Source organism: Onychomys torridus, chromosome 19, assembly GCF_903995425.1.
Source record: "Onychomys torridus chromosome 19, mOncTor1.1, whole genome shotgun sequence".
Taxonomy (NCBI): Eukaryota; Metazoa; Chordata; class Mammalia; order Rodentia; family Cricetidae; genus Onychomys; species Onychomys torridus.
The window spans coordinates 11,707,252-11,723,696 of NC_050461.1; the positions used below are offsets into that span (position 1 = coordinate 11,707,252).

General features: G+C 46.4%; 1 protein-coding gene across 4 annotated transcripts in view; it reads right to left on the reverse strand.

Moving 5' to 3' along the window:
- Fyn (FYN proto-oncogene, Src family tyrosine kinase) overlaps nt 1-16,445 on the reverse strand; it is a 195,564-nt gene that overhangs the window by 159,640 nt on the left and 19,479 nt on the right. For all 4 annotated transcript variants that reach the window (XM_036168604.1, XM_036168603.1, XM_036168601.1 and 1 more), the window contains exon 2: nt 8,846-8,885. The gene's annotated coding sequence lies outside the window, so the exon portion shown is untranslated. The remainder of the gene's footprint in view (nt 1-8,845; nt 8,886-16,445) is intronic.

Genomic DNA, 16,445 nt, shown 5'->3' on the forward strand with positions numbered 1-16,445 from the left:
GCTGGGACAGGGAAGGCTGTTGGAGAAAAGCTCCCGAGTGAACTACACTGCCAACCGTGATCGAAGACAGGCTGAACTGAATGAATGGGTGCTCACAGTCTAAACATCAGGGTAAAGGCAGTTGCCTAAAGTTTTACAAAAACAGGTGTAAGGTACTCACTGAATTGGGTTTTACCTTCCAGAGACAAAGAATTTCCAACAGATAACAAATACTTTTTCCTGACAACACATTTTGCTCTGCTGGGTTTGAAATGATCATTTCCGAAGCTTTGCCCGCAAACAGCCTTACTCTGCTACAGTAAGATCTACAAAACAGAGACACCTAATTGTATTTTTTCTTGGTTGCTGTAAAAACAGATTAATGCAAAAGTCACTACATTGACTAGTAGCCAATATTAATTCAATCCAACTAAGAGGAACTACAGCAAATACTGCGGGTTTTTTGTTCTGGCAGTTGATGGGCCCTGACAGTTGGCCCGTGCGGCCTGTTGGACTAATAGCTCGAAACGGGTCACCACCACCACAGCAAGTAACCGGCCATAGCCAGGGCTATTCAAATCTTTTCCCATTATTTGTTTTCCATATTTTTCCACAAGCAACACCCGAATGCACATCCAGCTCTTTCACAGAGGAAAAATGTGCTTCTCCCATCTGATAACAACAGTATGGTCGGCAAAATGGCAGTTAATTAATTTTTCAAATTATTCTTTCTCCAGTCTACAAGGTCTACCTTTTATAATATTCTTCTAAAGGTGAACAAAACCAGCCCCAGACAAAGGTTCTGTTTGCTTGTTTTCAATGAATGTACCACTACATCTTGACAGGCAGCAAGAAAAGAAAAGCAGACAGAAAAGAAGACTTCCTCTGGCCCGTTGTTCAGATCTCCTACCCATCAAAGCTGGAAACTAGCCAACCCGGGGGCAGCTTCTGCCCAATGACAGGGGAAGGGCAATCTGTGGCCCAGCTCCCACCTGGGGCTGGCTTACTTCTGTGTGCTGCAGTTCAAACACTGCCTCAACACGGCATCTGTGATCACCCACCCGACAGCACTACCTAGGGTCGGTGCTGAGGGAGGGCTTATCAAGAACCTAGTTCCACACGTTCTTATACCACCATCTCCTGCATCACACCACCTGAAGTGTGACTCTGAGGCCACCTCACTTGGTTCAACTCTTATTGGAGGAACTATGCAGACGGGCAAACTGTTGGCTCATCCCTGTTAACGACTGTACACACAGAGATTCTCCCTTCTCTCTTTTCACTTTACATTCTAACTATATCCAGAACTGAGTGGCATACTTCATGATATATCTTCCAAGAGGTAACCATATTTACCTGGTATGTGTTCTCTACAGACTACACATACCATAAGGGTGAGTCTTTAGTAGAGGTGAGCCCTTTAAAGAAATACTGGCAGATGGGGGTGATAACTGGTAAAGTGCTGGTCTTGCAATCATAAAGACATTACCTGCGTTTGACCTCCAGAACCCACATAAAAATGCCAGATGTGTTAGTACACACTTGTAATCCCAGCACTGGGGAGGCAGAGATGGCAGAATCCCTGGGCTCCCTGGCCATTCAGTCTGGCCTAAGTGGTAAACTCCGGGCCAATGAGAGACCTTATCTCAAAGGTGGTAGCCAGCATTTCTGAGGACGATGTCTGAAGTCTGGTCGTCCACATGTCTATCTCTCTCCGTGTGTGTGTGTGTGTGTGTGTGTGTGTGTGTGTGTGTGTGTGTGTGTATGTGTGTGTGTGTGTGTCTCCCTTCTCTCTCCCCTCCCTCTCCCTGTCTCTGATTGCCACATCTGAGCACAGAATTCCAGCCCCTCCTTTAAGAAAACAGAACACTCCCCACCTGTGCTGGTGGGTTTATGCCAACTTGAGAGGGGTGAATCTCAACTGAGAAAATGTCTCTACAGATCAGGCTACAGGGAAGCTGGAGGGCATTTTCTTAACTAGTGATTGATGTGGGAGGGCCCAGTTTACTGTGGGTAGTGCCACCTCTGGGTCGGTGGTCCTGGGTTCTCTAAGAAAGCAGGCTGGGCAAGCCACAAGGAACAAGCCAGTGAGCAGCACCCTCCACGGCCTTTGTCTCAGCCCTTGCGTCCAAGTTCCTGCCCTTTCTGAGTTCCTGTCCTGACTTCCTTCATGATAAATAGTGCTGTGAAGGTCTAAGTCAAATAAGCCATTTCCTCCCCAAGTTGCTTAGGTCATGGTGTTTTGTCGCAGTAACAGAAACCCTAATTAAGAAACCACCTACCACTTGACTATGTGACAGGAAACAGGCTCACAATTTAGTACCACAGACCCCGATGAAGGACCTCCCAGCACAGTGGCTAACCAAGAACCCTCCCTCTCCCTCTCCCTTATCACAGACACAGGTCAGGGCACTGTCAAATGACTATTAGGTGCTAGATCATGGGCACAGTACACCTGGATGTCAGCAAAGCAGCGTTCTAACTAAGCATGATGGTAGATCCTGGAAAAGCAATGATTCAGCTTGGTCGGCTGAGGGGAGACTAGACGATTACACCCCAGGGCACCAACACCCCCAGAGAGCAACATTCTTGGGACAGCATTTGCACATTGTTCCTCATCAACATTTTCATCAAGGTGTCCTTATAGAAACCGTGAATAATACACAGCTAAAAAGAAGGGAGGAAAGTTAGACAAAAGAATAGATTTCAAAACATTTCAGCATGTTAAAATAATAGCCAAAGCTGATCCAGAAAACAAACACAAGCACATTTTTTAAAGCACTAAATCTGCTTTTAACTTTAACAAGTCTTTGTGTAGGATGGTGTCATCGCCTGCCTCTCACCCTGCAATCTGCTCAGCTAGACAACTCACCTTGTTTACCAGCTCTGCCAGTGACTCCCTCCCAGGATTTGAGAGGATGAGGATCTGGGCCAAGGACACTCAGAATGACATCAAGTCTGTGGCTGTGACATCAGACTGGGGCTTCCTTTTACTTTTTAGGCTCAAGCTCCTACCTTGTGCCTTTCTTTATTCAGTAGGTACCGAGATGGTCTTTGCATTAGCTTCATGCCTGTAGCCCCATGACTTGCTCAGCCAGAGAATTCTGCTGCCAAACATCTGTCCATCTAGATAACACCTAATGAAGAGTCTCCCTCATGCCAAGCTTTACTACACTATTTAAACTGCCTCCTGTTCACTATGTTCTAGGACCAACCCTATGAGCAGGGCCCAACCCACTGATGTGTTCCTCCTCTGAATCCTAAGCTGATCACATCTGGCCATTGGCAGGGAACCAGATCTTCTAGCAGCAAGAAGAACAGAAATGCTTAAGAAGGATTGTATTCCAACACCAGCTCAGTGCAAACCAGAGGTGCTTCCTAGTGAGTTACCATGGAGCTTGGCCCCACTGGGTACCATTTGTAGAAAGATGCAGGTGATGGGATGACAGAGTACCCAAGAAGAAGGGGACAGAAACAACAGGGACAGGCCACAGCCGAGGGACACCTCAGGCTACCAGAAGATGAAGAAGAGAAGAATGAATTCTCCCCAGATGCTCTGGAGGTAGCCTGAGCCTGCTGACAACCTTAATACTGAACTTCTGGTCTCTAAAACCATGAGGAAATCAGTGTGTCATTTCAAGCCACCAAGTTTGCAGTAATTTGTGACAACATCCACAACAAACAAAAAAGGTTTTCCGCTTAAATAAGAATTGGATGTGGGTTCAAAGTGGACACTAACAACCTTCTTTAAAGCACACTACTAACTGTGTGTGCATTTTATGATTCCTAGCTCTGCTGCTAGGAAGAGTCTGAAGGCAGAGACAAAGGCCTCTCTAAAGCTGCCCCTTGTATGGATCTTGTACGGATTTCATTAATAATCTTTCCTTCACATGCAATTTCTGCAGACAGACAACCAACCATGCCAGCCTCTACCATACAGCCCTGGCTGCAGCAAAACAAATCACACACTAGCTCACAGCTCTTGGGGAAGGTATCCATGTAGAAACAAATGGAACCAAGTAGGCGAGGGCTTGTGATTCTCTGCTGTAAGGAGGGCAGTATTTCCCCCAGAGTCCACATCCCACTCTGGAATGGTGAATGCTACTGAGGTGGAGAACATAATAAAAAGATCCCTCAGCAGCAGGAAGAGGCGAATACCCCACAGGCTTCCCATACCGACTTACTGCCTGAAGCATGCTGTCCCCCCAAATCACTCTCCTGCTGTTCCAGGAGACAACCAAGGAGGACCAGGTCAGGTTTAAAGGGGCAGTTGAGGGATTTCTCATTGTTCCTGATTTAAAAAATACCATTACTATTTTTATTACCATAAATAAGGGGGAAAGTTCCTTTAAATTTAGTAAAGAGGAAATGAAAGATGAGCATAGCCCTGCCCGGTAAATTATGTGGCTATCTGTCTTCTGTGGACGTCAGTGCAGGAGCAGAGTGGAAAGAGAAGAGAGACCCAGTCTGCGGGTGCTTTGGGGTCTGGCCACCTCCTAGTGCCAGCCAGTCCTTGGGCCAATCATTTCTCTTCTGTTGAGCTTCACTTTACTCACAGGCCCAAATGATATAACCAGGTATAACAATACTGACCCGGAACAGAGGCGGACCCACTGCTGTTTGATAATGGTTCCAGAATGAATGGATAAAATGTTCTCTGTCAGGACTAACAGCTCACTGCAAATTGTTCCTCTTTCCTTGAATTATAATGGTGACATTTTATTTGTAGCTCTTCTCTTCCAATTATCATCAATATTTGCCTGGGTTTATAATGTCTAGAAAGAGGGATTGTTTATTCTCTTGGAAAGTTTGTTCTGGCAGAGGGCATGTTTTTTCTTCTTAGACAGTAGCACTTTTACAATCCAGAGATTTATGTAAGAGAATGTTGGTTGGTTATTATGGGTGATGCATAACTACTATTTTTGGCCCAGGACTAAAAAGCACTGCTTTTGAGTCTAAAACAGAGATCTATGCACGCTCCTTCATTCAAAACTTACTGTCTCCTTTCCCCCAACTCAAAGCCATTATCTTTCTCTGACCCCCAGTCAGCAGGAGGGTGGGCTGGGTGGAACTGTGATCTTCAGTGACACACTGAGGTGGGATCTGTCCAAGGCCCTACTGCTAGCAGAATGGGTCAATCCACCTGTGAGGGTGGGGTCAGAGGCAGGGAGGATGTAAGCAATCCTGGCATCCTACAGTCCCCTGGGCTGGGCATCCTTAAACACGTGTGTCAGACGGCTAAAGGTCATGCACACCTGCACACAGAACCTCCCCTCTCCAATCCCCAGCAGTGGGCAAGCAGGACAAGCTCTCCACTCCATCCAGGAAGTGATAGCTTCCTCAGAAGGCTGGGGACTATGCTGGAGCTCCTCTTCTCTCTCTCTCCCACCTCCCCACACCCCGGGGGGTGGGGGTGGGGTGGGGGGAGTGCACTCCAAACCATGCCCACTGGCACTGGAGGCAGACCTGCATGTCACCCCAAAACTAGCATTTTGGAGCAGCTCCTACAATAACTCCACAACTATAATGGCAGGTTTGAAAACACCCATAGCGATCAGCCATGAGCTTGGGTGGGGGTGTCATGGGATAGCTCTTTGGAAAATGGCACTGCTTCCTTACAACGTACTCATAAAATGTTCCAGAAGGTGGCACACAAATACATTGACTTAAATATTATATCCATTCCAAGGTAAAGTGCACTATGGGGAAAAGGTGGTTCTGGATGCAGACAGACCTCACTGAAATTCCTGATAAAATCACAGTACCTGGAACAGCTCATAGTGGGGGCCATGTCCCCATGGTTTGGCACTACTAGGTCAGTATAATATACACAAAGCACACTATTCAATTAGCTAACTGACATCAAGTAATTCAGAACTGATGTGGACTTATTGTGAGCATCAGCATTTAAAATTAAGTTCACTTCTCATACAGAGTTCTGTCTTCACAAAATCCACAACTAGACGAAACCAAAATAGCCATTTTACAGACAAACACTATGATGCCAGTGGCTTTTCTCTGCTCACAGGGTTATCAGGAATCAACTGTTTATAGAATGGAGGAACTCCTGTACCAGACTGACTTGGGCATGCATAAACATCGTCAAAAGGAAGAGCCAGTACACTGAGCTCATCGCCTCCTAACAGTGATTGAGAAAGAGTCTGAATTGAGGTTTTGCAAAAGGTGAACTCTCTTAAGGCATTAAGTGATTTTCAAGTCATTAGGTGCTTGACTGAGGGTACAGGCAGAGCCCTTTAGAGGCATCTAGAATTCACTTTACCATCTAAGAAGTATTTCCTACCTCTCACTCAGCACCCTTTATTCTGTAATCCCTACAATGTGGAGACGCCCGAAGGATAGTCAGTCAGACCTGCTCACCACATGGCCGGACACTTGGGCTGCTGGCCACATACTTGCAGGGGCAGCAAGCAAAGCCTCGCCTTCCAGGAGCCCCTCTCCTTAGAGACCTTACTGAGAATGCTGTAACAGCCCTTTTCCCATTTTACTACAATACCTACATGAAAAATTAAAGACACATATGGTTTGTGTTTCTAAATTCAAAACAAGGATAATTTTACTTAGTTCTGAAAGGGCGTCAGGGAGGAGGAAGGGAACGGCAGGGAGTGGGAGTGGGAGTGGGAGTGGGTGTGTGTGTGTGTGTGTGTGTGTGTGAGAGAGAGAGAGAGAGAGAGAGAGAGAGAGAGAGAGAGAGAGAGGGATTCGCCTGTCTCACCATGGACCATTGTTTGGTCTAGAACTCGGAGATCCACCTGCTTCTGCCTCTGCCTCCTAAGTGCTATGATTAAAGATATAAAACAGGGCTGGAAAGATGGCTAAGAGGTTAAGAGCACCAGTTGCTATCCCAGAGGACCCAGGTTCAATTCCCAGCATCCACATGTCTGTAACTCCATTTCCAGGAGATCTCACACCTTCGCACAGATATACCTGAAGGAAAAACACCAGTGCACATAAAATAAAATAAAATCATTTAAAAAAAATTTAAAAAGATGTAAAACACTATGTTCATCTGGGCCCACTTTAGTGGTGGGGAAAATGAGGTTACAAGAGCAATAACTAGCCTAAGGTCTTACAGAGAGTTAAATACTGAAACAAGGGTTCACTCCTTCACCCTCCCCTTGATCCCACATACCAAGCCCTACTGTCTGCCTGGGATAAGGGTCCTAGAGTAACTTCCCTGTGGTTGCTACAGGGTCAAGTCCTGAGAGATCAGGGAAAGCTCACAGCCTGGATAATACCACACATCTCCTGGGCAAGCCCTGAGGTGTCTTTGGGCACCCAGAGGTCCCGTCTGCTGTGAGCCTGGCCTGACTGATGGAGGTCACAGTGGACTGACCTTCCATAAGGGACAGGCTTTTCAACTCCTGACACCAAGTGCACAGAGATTTCCAAATGGCATCCTCTGTCTTGTCTCAACTAGAGCCTTTCATTTCCCTAAGACCCTCGTATGTAGGAGCTGAAAAGCTCATGAACGAAGTAGATCATAGAAACAAATTCTGTAGCGGCCAGAGGCCTGCATAAGAGAGGGCCAGGATTGCTGTAGATCAATGTTTCAATGACTCTCTACATCGGCTGTTCTCACCCTTCCTAACGCTGCGACCCTTTCAACAGTTCCTCATGCTGTGATGACCCCAACTATAAAATGATTCTGTTGCTACTCTGTAACTGTAACTTTCCCACTGTTGTGAACTGTAATATAAGTACCTGATATGCAACCCAAGGGGGTTGCAATCCACAGGCTGAGAACCACTGCTCTAGATCAGTGTTTCAGATAATGTATTTCCTTAAAAGAAAAACTCTTCACCCAAATTCAAAGGGGCTTTAGGTCAGGGAGGAGAACTTCCCCTGATAATCAAAATGAGCGCTAACTCCAGCTCGCTTCAGATGATGATGGAGGGGCCAAGGTGAGGAATAAACTGAGACCTGATGAAAATTACCATCCGGGCGATGCAGCTGGGCAGAAGTGGACTCCCCAGGAGTAGCCAGTATGACTTACATCTGGTCAGGAGAGAAGAGAATCCAGAACAGATGCAGCCACACTTGTAGGAAGATTGAAGAGTGGCTGCTCACACAGCCCACTGGATAGCTCGCCCTTTCTAGACTTCCAGAGCTGCCCCAGTGCAGCACCATCACAGGGTAATGTAAGGACCTATGCAGGTCTTGTCACAACTGAGTGCAGTAGCTAACACCCAGCGTGGACGTGTGTGTGTGTGTGTGTGTGTGTGTGTGTGTGTGTGTGTGTGTGTGCACGCACACACACGCTAAACAAATAAAAGAATGACCTATTACACAGTGGCCATAATTCAAAGTTACAACTGGGGCATAGGAAGCATTAGTCATTTGCATGTAGAAGTGACAGGGAATGGGCTAACAGGGAGGCCCCTAACTGGTCTAAAGACAGAGCACTGTCCATCCTGGAAAGTCTGGACACACAGCTGGACCACAGCTGTCCCATTTTACTTAGAGAGAGGAGACATAACTTGGAGATAAAACATCTGTTTTGATCACTGTCCAGACTGAAGTGAACTAGGGTTTTCTTCATATTCTGTATGCCAATTTTTATCTACAAGTCAACTTCTATCTTAAAAACCTATGGAGCTTAGTGGGGGATGCCTGTAATCCTAGCACTTGGAGGTAAAGGTGGGAGAGTTATGAGTTCAAGGTCACCCTCAGGTACACCCTCAGGAGTTGGAGGCCTCCATGGGCTACCTGAGACCATGTCTCACAATAAATAAATACACAGGAAATAAAACCATCCCTACCATCCAATTGCAATTACAGGGTTCCACCAAGAAATGCTTTCTAATTCACGAGGCACCTGCCTTCAGCACAGAACTTGTCAACTTACTTTTTCCACGTCTAGATCAGCATCCTGTTCTTTCCAAACACTGCAGAAGAAAAAGAAAGACGGACATTAGAAAGAAGAACATTAAAACAGAACCAAATGCGTTCTATAGACAAACCACCACAAGACACCACCAGACAGTTCCCATCTGTTGAAGACAAACTGTCCACAAAGTGTCTTCATTCACATAATGGCCAGTTACCGCAGACACCTGCCCGTAACTGCAAAGTCTGCCACCAAAGGAAAGCAACATCACATCTTAGTTTCTAGGGACAGGAAGGGTAAAGGAGAGAAACCATGAATGTACAACCATACGCTCGTGCACACACACATCCCTCCTCAGGGTCTCGACACGTCATCTCGGGACACATGGGGCTCAGTGAGATGGCGCACACCCGCCATCGAAGCACTCAGGAGGCTGAACCAGCGATCAGCCCGGGTCAAGGAAAAGTCTGGCTATAGAATGAGACCCTAATTCAAAGGAAAAGAAAAACCAAAACAAATCTCTCTCCAGGCCTCAGCCCAAATTTCCTCAATTCTCCTGCTCTGTTGAACCAGGGTGTCTTTTCCGTCTGGAGACAAAGTCTCACTCTGATGTGTAAGGTGGCACTGAACTCAAGATCCTCCTGCTCGGTCCACCACTCACTGAGACTGCGGGTATGGCCACAAAACCTGTTCTTTGCCATGGCCTGTTTCCCGAAAGCCGCAGCTCCCTTCTGCAGGTCCACTAACTCAGCCTCTACCAACCGGTCTACGGCATACTAGCCCCAAGATGCCCTTAGGACATGGTGCCACCACCCCTGACAAGCCTGGTGCTGATTCTGATGATGCCGGTGCCCCTTTACATTCCCCTTTGCAGTCTAATAGGTGAAACAGGAGCCCTCCAGCTGTGTGTAGTTGCCTACAACCTGTCAGTATTATGGTGCATGGCTTGTTCCTTGCCTACAACCTGTCAGTATTATGGTGCATGGCTTGTTCCTTGCCTACAAGATGCACGGCTTGTTACCTGCATACAACCTGTCAGTATTATGGTGCATGGCTTGTTACCTGCCTACAACCTGTCAGTATTAAGGTGCATGGCTTGTTACCTGCCTACAACCTGTCAGTATTAAGGTGCATGGCTTGTTACCTGCCTACAACCTGTCAGTATTATGGTGCATGGCTTGTTACCTGCCTACAACCTGTCAGTATTATGGTGCATGGCTTGTTACCTGCCTACAACCTGTCAGTATTAAGGTGCATGGGCTTGTTTACCTGCCTACAACCTGTCAGTATTAAGGTGGCATGGCTTGTTACCTTGCGCTACAACCTGTCAGTATTCATGGGTGCATGGCTTGTTACCTGCCTACAACCAGATAAGTGCAGGCTGTACTGCCACACTGTCGATTAGGTGCATGGCTTGTTACCTGCCTACAACCTGTCAGTATTAAGGTGCATGGCTTGTTACCTGCCTACACCTAGATTCAAGTGCAGGCTGTACTCCTACAACTTCATATATGGTGCATGGCTTGTTACCTGCCTACAACCTGTCAGTATTAGTGTGTTACTGCTACACTGCAATTGGTCATGTGTTACCTGCCTACAACCTGTAGTATTAGTGCATGGATGTACTGCCTCGTGCATGGCTTGTTCCTTGCCTTTAGCTGTCTGAATAAAAGTCCTGTTTAGTAAAATATCTTAAAAGAACAAGAAAAATGGTTGAAGGATTTATGCAGAATGTGTGAAGTCTGAGTTGAGGTATCAGAGCAGAAAAGAACAAAAGCACTTTTTTTCTATCTTAGCTGTGGCGCTCACGCTTTTGCAGTACGGTTTTTACCATCCTTCTTCCTGGTTCATGGTTTAAAACACCCTCATAGTGAATTACTGTTCCCATCAAAAGCATCCCCTCCCACATGTACACAACAGAAAGAACTTCTGTACCATCTGAAAAGGTGCATAATTAACAGGAGCATCACTGTTTCATTCATCAAAGATGACTCTGACCACGGGGAAAAGAATTAGAAACTCATATACTGTCCTCTGCAGTGGGCACTGAAATCATGAACACACAGCAGACAAGCAGGAGGCCCATCTCCATGGCTCCTGAGCCATGCTGTCCTGCCCAAACCATGAAGGAGCCAGTCTATGGCCTCTCTGGTGGTTAGCCCACTGGAGGTTGACAGCGCTGAGCTGTGGCACTGTGATTCTCTCTACCCAGGAACTTTAACTTATCTCCTGATAAGCAGAGAAGGGTAATTCAGCACCACTAGGACGTCTGACTAAAGGCAACATTTATATGAAACGCTGGCTTCCTCTGAACACTTCCAGAGGCTAGGCGAGTTGGTCTGACTGAAAGGTCACAACTGAAAGTCTTCTGTTTTCAAGGGAATGGTTCCTTCCACTGATATAGAGCACTTCAAGAGTCCTCACCCTTTTCGAGCACAGGAGGAGAATTTAATACTCCCCCTCACGCGTGCACATACTGCAAAACTGCGCAACCCCGGATGCCCAATCCATACAGACTGTGAAATAATTCTCTTCCCTGCACAACACTCCAGCAACTGGTACCAACAGGAAAGCTGAAAGCCCATTTGGAGCTGGAGCTGCTGGCTCACTACTGCAGTCTTCTCCATCCATACATATATACATACAGCATCATCCAATTTCTCTTCCAGGCTTATTAAACAGATGGTTAACTAACAAAGACTCTATGAATCTACAGCCATAAACCCAAAGGGGGATGCCACAGTTTTGACTTCAAAGCCTCCCAAGCAAGACAGCTTGGCATAGTGTTAGGCTTCATCAGCTACCTTGTATCAAAGAGAATACAGTTGGATAAAACAAATGTGGAAGACAAATTTACATGGCAACCCCATCTAGAATGAAGAGTGAGTGGCCTTTGCCTCTAAAACCACATACTGTTTTTCTTCAAAGCTATTATTTTTGAAAGTTAGAATATAGAAAGTAGCTATAATGTTTAAGTAAAATGGAAACATTTTACCTGCTTTTCTAAGATCATTAAAAAACTAGCCAACTCTTCTGATTTAACCATATTCAAGTCTGACTGTAGGAAATCCAAGTTTTAGGTTTCCAGGTTTAAGACAACTCCCTGTGTGTGCATGTAGATAGAGATGCATATGTAGACAGAGATGTGCAGTGACGGAGTAACTGATGAAATTGTACTTGTTCACCCATGATAAATAGTTGCTGTGTATTCAGTTGTGGGCTTTGGGAGAGTGGGATACTCTCCACGTTTACATTCTTTGCTCTGGTAGTCCTGATGTTTCAGACCACAGACCTAACTAAAGTGATCCTGACATGCTGTAGATATCGCTCTGTGTAAATAAAGTTCTGATTGGCCAGTGGCCAGGCAGGAAATATAGGCGGGACAAGAGAGTAGATAATTCTGGGAAGTAGAAGGCTGGAGAGAGACACCGCCTACCGCCGCCATGAAAAGCAACATGTAAAGACACTGGTAAGCCACAAGCCATGTGGCAAAGTATAGACTAACAGAAATGGGTTAATTTAAGATAGAAAAGGTAGATAACAAGCAGCCTGCCATGGCCATACAGTTTGTAAACAATGTAAGTTTCTGTGTGCTTTCTTGGTTGGGTCTGAGCGACTATGGGACTGGCGGGTAAGAGAGATTTGTCCTGACTGGGCCAGGCAGGAAAACTCTAACTACACTGACATGCTCATGGAAAAGGTGATCATAATACCCAAACATGTGCTCTATTGCAGGACTGGAGACCAAAGGTCAAACCTACCATAGCGGCTGTACAGACAACCGCTTAGATCATAGAACCCTCTAACCTTGGGGGTTATCCATAACTATAACAATGAAACCAAGATCTGATGTGGTGGTACAAGGGTATAGCTCCAGCACTGAGGGGAGGTGGGGGAACCCGGAGTTTAAGCTCACCTTTGGCTTCCTGGTGAATTGGAGGCCAGCATGGGCTACATGAGTCCCCATGTTTAAAAACATAAATAAAGAGCAACAAAATGAATACCAAAAGTTACCAACTTCGAAGTCTCTCAACATAGCCATCTTCCAGCTTCTGCTGACCCAGAGCTTCCCAATGCCCATGGCTATCACACCAGAACCTTGCAACAGGTATTCACAGAATTAGCAGGGCTCAGTGGAAGGAACACAGTATTGGCAACGGCTTGGGAGTTCGCCAGAGTAGAGAGACTGACTGACAACAGGGTGGAGGATGGAAGGTGGGAAACTGAGGGACAGACCAGGCTGTGAGAGAAGGTATAGGCCAGGCTGAGAAGTCTAGAGGTAGGAGCATGTTCTGCTCCATAGTGTTGTGTTCTCCCCTGTCCCAGGACGTGGCACAGAAAGAGATGCAGCCCAAAGGCTTCACTAGCGCTGGGTGAGCACCGTCACTCCCATCTCACCCAGCTTGCAGGGTGAGTATAATCTTCTACTAATCAGTTTGCAATCATCTTTGAGTTTTCCTTTGCCCACACTTCTGTGTAGAACCAACTTTCCCCTCTGCTGAGCTCTTACTACACTTTATCATGTTTTCCTGCTAGGCTGGCAGCTCAGGGAAGTACTGAGCCCTGTGCCTGAAGCACACAGGTGCTGGTGTGTGGTGAGATGGACGAGAGCAGCGGTGAATGGGGCAGGGACCGAGTGCCTAATGACCTGACCGCACTCCTTCCTGTACAAAGAGCTGTGTGTGTGTGTGTGTGTGTGTGTGTTGGATGGGGGGAGCAAAGTGAATAGAGAACATACTTCCCTGCAAACTCAACCAACAATTAACCAGAAGACCATTTACCTCTTTAAATTTAGTCCTGAGGGCTTATTTTTAAAATAAATGGCACACATACTATTGAGAAATTTTGCTTCTTCATGAATCACTTTTTGGTGATTCTTTCCATTTTTAAAAAAGGTAAATAAACTCAACACTATGCTCTAAAATATATGAGTAATAAAGAAAAGAAGAGAAGAGAAGAGAAGAGAAGAGAAGAGAAAAATAATTAAGAGGTGATGAAGGAGGCTAAAGAGATGGTCCAGTAGATAAGGATACCATGTGAAGCAGAAAGGCCTGTATTCAAATCCCAGGCACCCACATGGAGGCCAGGCAGGGCCAGCTGCCTGTAATCCCAGCACGGAAGGGAGGAGAAAGGGTGCTCCCAGGGTAACAGAAACACTTAAGTGAGAGATTCTGCCCCCACCCAAAAACTGCAAAGTGCTAGGGCAAGACACCCAGCATCCTCCTCTGGCCTTTCACGCTCATGCATGGGTGTGCGTGCACACACGTGCACACACACAATGACTGAGTCACTGCAATTCTCTCAACTACTGCCATAATCATATCTTCTAAGTGATGAAGGAGATTTAAGGGCCGTGAGAAATTAAGAAACTAAGGCATTAGACTGGGGGATAAAGGAGGTGAGCTTTTCCCCCATCATGGTATCTTCTTCTCTCCACTTTCTGCCCTTCTCACTACCTGCAAAAGGTTTAAAACATTCATTGACCTGTCAAAACCATCTACACAGTACTGGACACACAGTCATATCTGAATGGCTCCTTTCTGCTCCAGTGATCACAGCTCTATTCAGTCACAACTAAAGTGGGGCCTCAGAGCTGTACGTGCTGTGATGTCACTGGCAACAGAGGATAAAATAGCCATTTGATAGCAACTTGGATATCAAGCCTGTCAACAGGGACAAGTGTTCCTTCGGCTATTCTTAACTCAGAATCCAAAGCACAAAACAAGACCAGGCAGGGCCAGACTCCGCTGTAGTCCCACAGAAAGCTCAGGGACAGACAGAACACACACACAAGCTCCTCAATGCTCTTCAGTGCAGGGTGGCCCTGGCTCCCTGCCGGGGGACCAGGAACAGGCCCACTTTGACAGTGGGATCCCCAAGGCCTGTGCAGCTGCGGACAGACACACAGTGTCTGGAACCATCCACGTTCGTGGCCTTGATTGCCTGTGTGCCCAACAGCTGGATCAGGCCCCAGAGACAAGTCTCAGCTCAGACAAGGCCCCTTATTGCAAGGTTTCCCTCAGCACCCCACTTCCCTAAGAAAAATGACTTTCCTCCAACCATTCATTCTAGCTCCAACCTAGCTCCTTCTCCTAGGCTGTGCTAGATACACAGAAGGTTGAGCCTGATGCCAACTACTGCCTCTTCACCCGACGTGCCCACTCCAGTCCAGGCACAGTGACTAAGCGTATGTCTAAATGGTGACTCAGGCAGTGACAAAGTTGGAGCATAACGATATGGCACACTGGCATCAGGGGAAGAGCCTAGTCTGTCACGGAGGCAAAGGTGGTGGGGATGCCTCGAGTCTCTCCTGTGTAGAGTAAGACAGAGGGTTCAGCCAATGCAGTGTGTGCTCACATAATCTTTGCTTACATAAGTAGTATTCACTATGCCTCCTTAAAAAGGTAACAGACACACTGAAAATTTTGTGAAATACAGAAATCGGGGGCTGGCAGATGGCTTAGTTGGTGGAGTACTCCCCTTATGAACACAAAGACCTGAGTTTAACCCCCAGACCCCACACTAAACGAACAGCTGGGTATGGTGGCCATGCTTGCACTCCCACAGCTGGCTAGGGAGGGAAAGCTAACATGTGGGGCTCGCTGTCCAGGCAACCTGGTCTCTTTTGGGAGTACTAAGCTAATGCAAAGGGGGTGGTCAGCACTTCTGTGATGACAGTTGAGGCTACCATGTTATACTGGAGGTTTTTCTTTCCAGACAGTTCTCCTGGGCATATGCAAACATAACATTTATTGCTAACATCTTCGTCCCGCACACCACAATGGAGAGCACACGTTTTCCAATCAAGGGAACCAGTACAAGAAGTATACCAAATAAGAACAATGTGCTCAAATACCATCAACGGCGGGGTGAATTTCCATTAGGAAGAAGCAAAATGTAGTCTATACTACCTAATGATGCCTCTCACCTCTGGCCTATCAAGTGCACTCTAAAATAGAAATGTCTGGTCCATAGCCAGGGAGAAAGCCGCTGCCTGGGAAACAAAGTTCTAGCCCCAGCCTTGCTATTTATGTGCTCTGTGATTGGGCATGTGGGTGCAGCAAGGGTCACATGCAAAAACCCACAGGGCCAGGCAGGATAAATATGCAAGACAGGTGAGATGAAGCTGGTCAGTCGTACACTGCCCTGCCCGGAGACACTGCTAGATAGTTTTTAAAATCTCAGTTATTATGTAAAAATGCTGTTTATGATTCTATGTGTTAAAAATGTACGTCTACATCACAAGGACTGTGCCTCAGTTTCTCTTTCTGTTGGACGGAATTTGAATGATACCTGCTTATCCGTGGAGACTTATTAAGAACATATAAGATGCTTGTACAGTCATATACCAGAATAGCCCAAACACACTCAATGAGCATGGAGCAGAGAGACACAATCCCTCATCTCCGCTTACAATCCAGGCTCAACATACACAGGACCGAATGTTTACTAGAAATGTTTTACAGTAGAAATGGGCGCACTGGCTTCCAAATTTAAAATCCTCAGAGGATGACTGTGGCCAACCGGTGATTTGGGAGCAGTGTGGAGAGACAAGCCTGTCTGGAAGGCTCTGCTAACATGCACATTAAATGGTGGCCACTTTAAAGCAAGCACACAC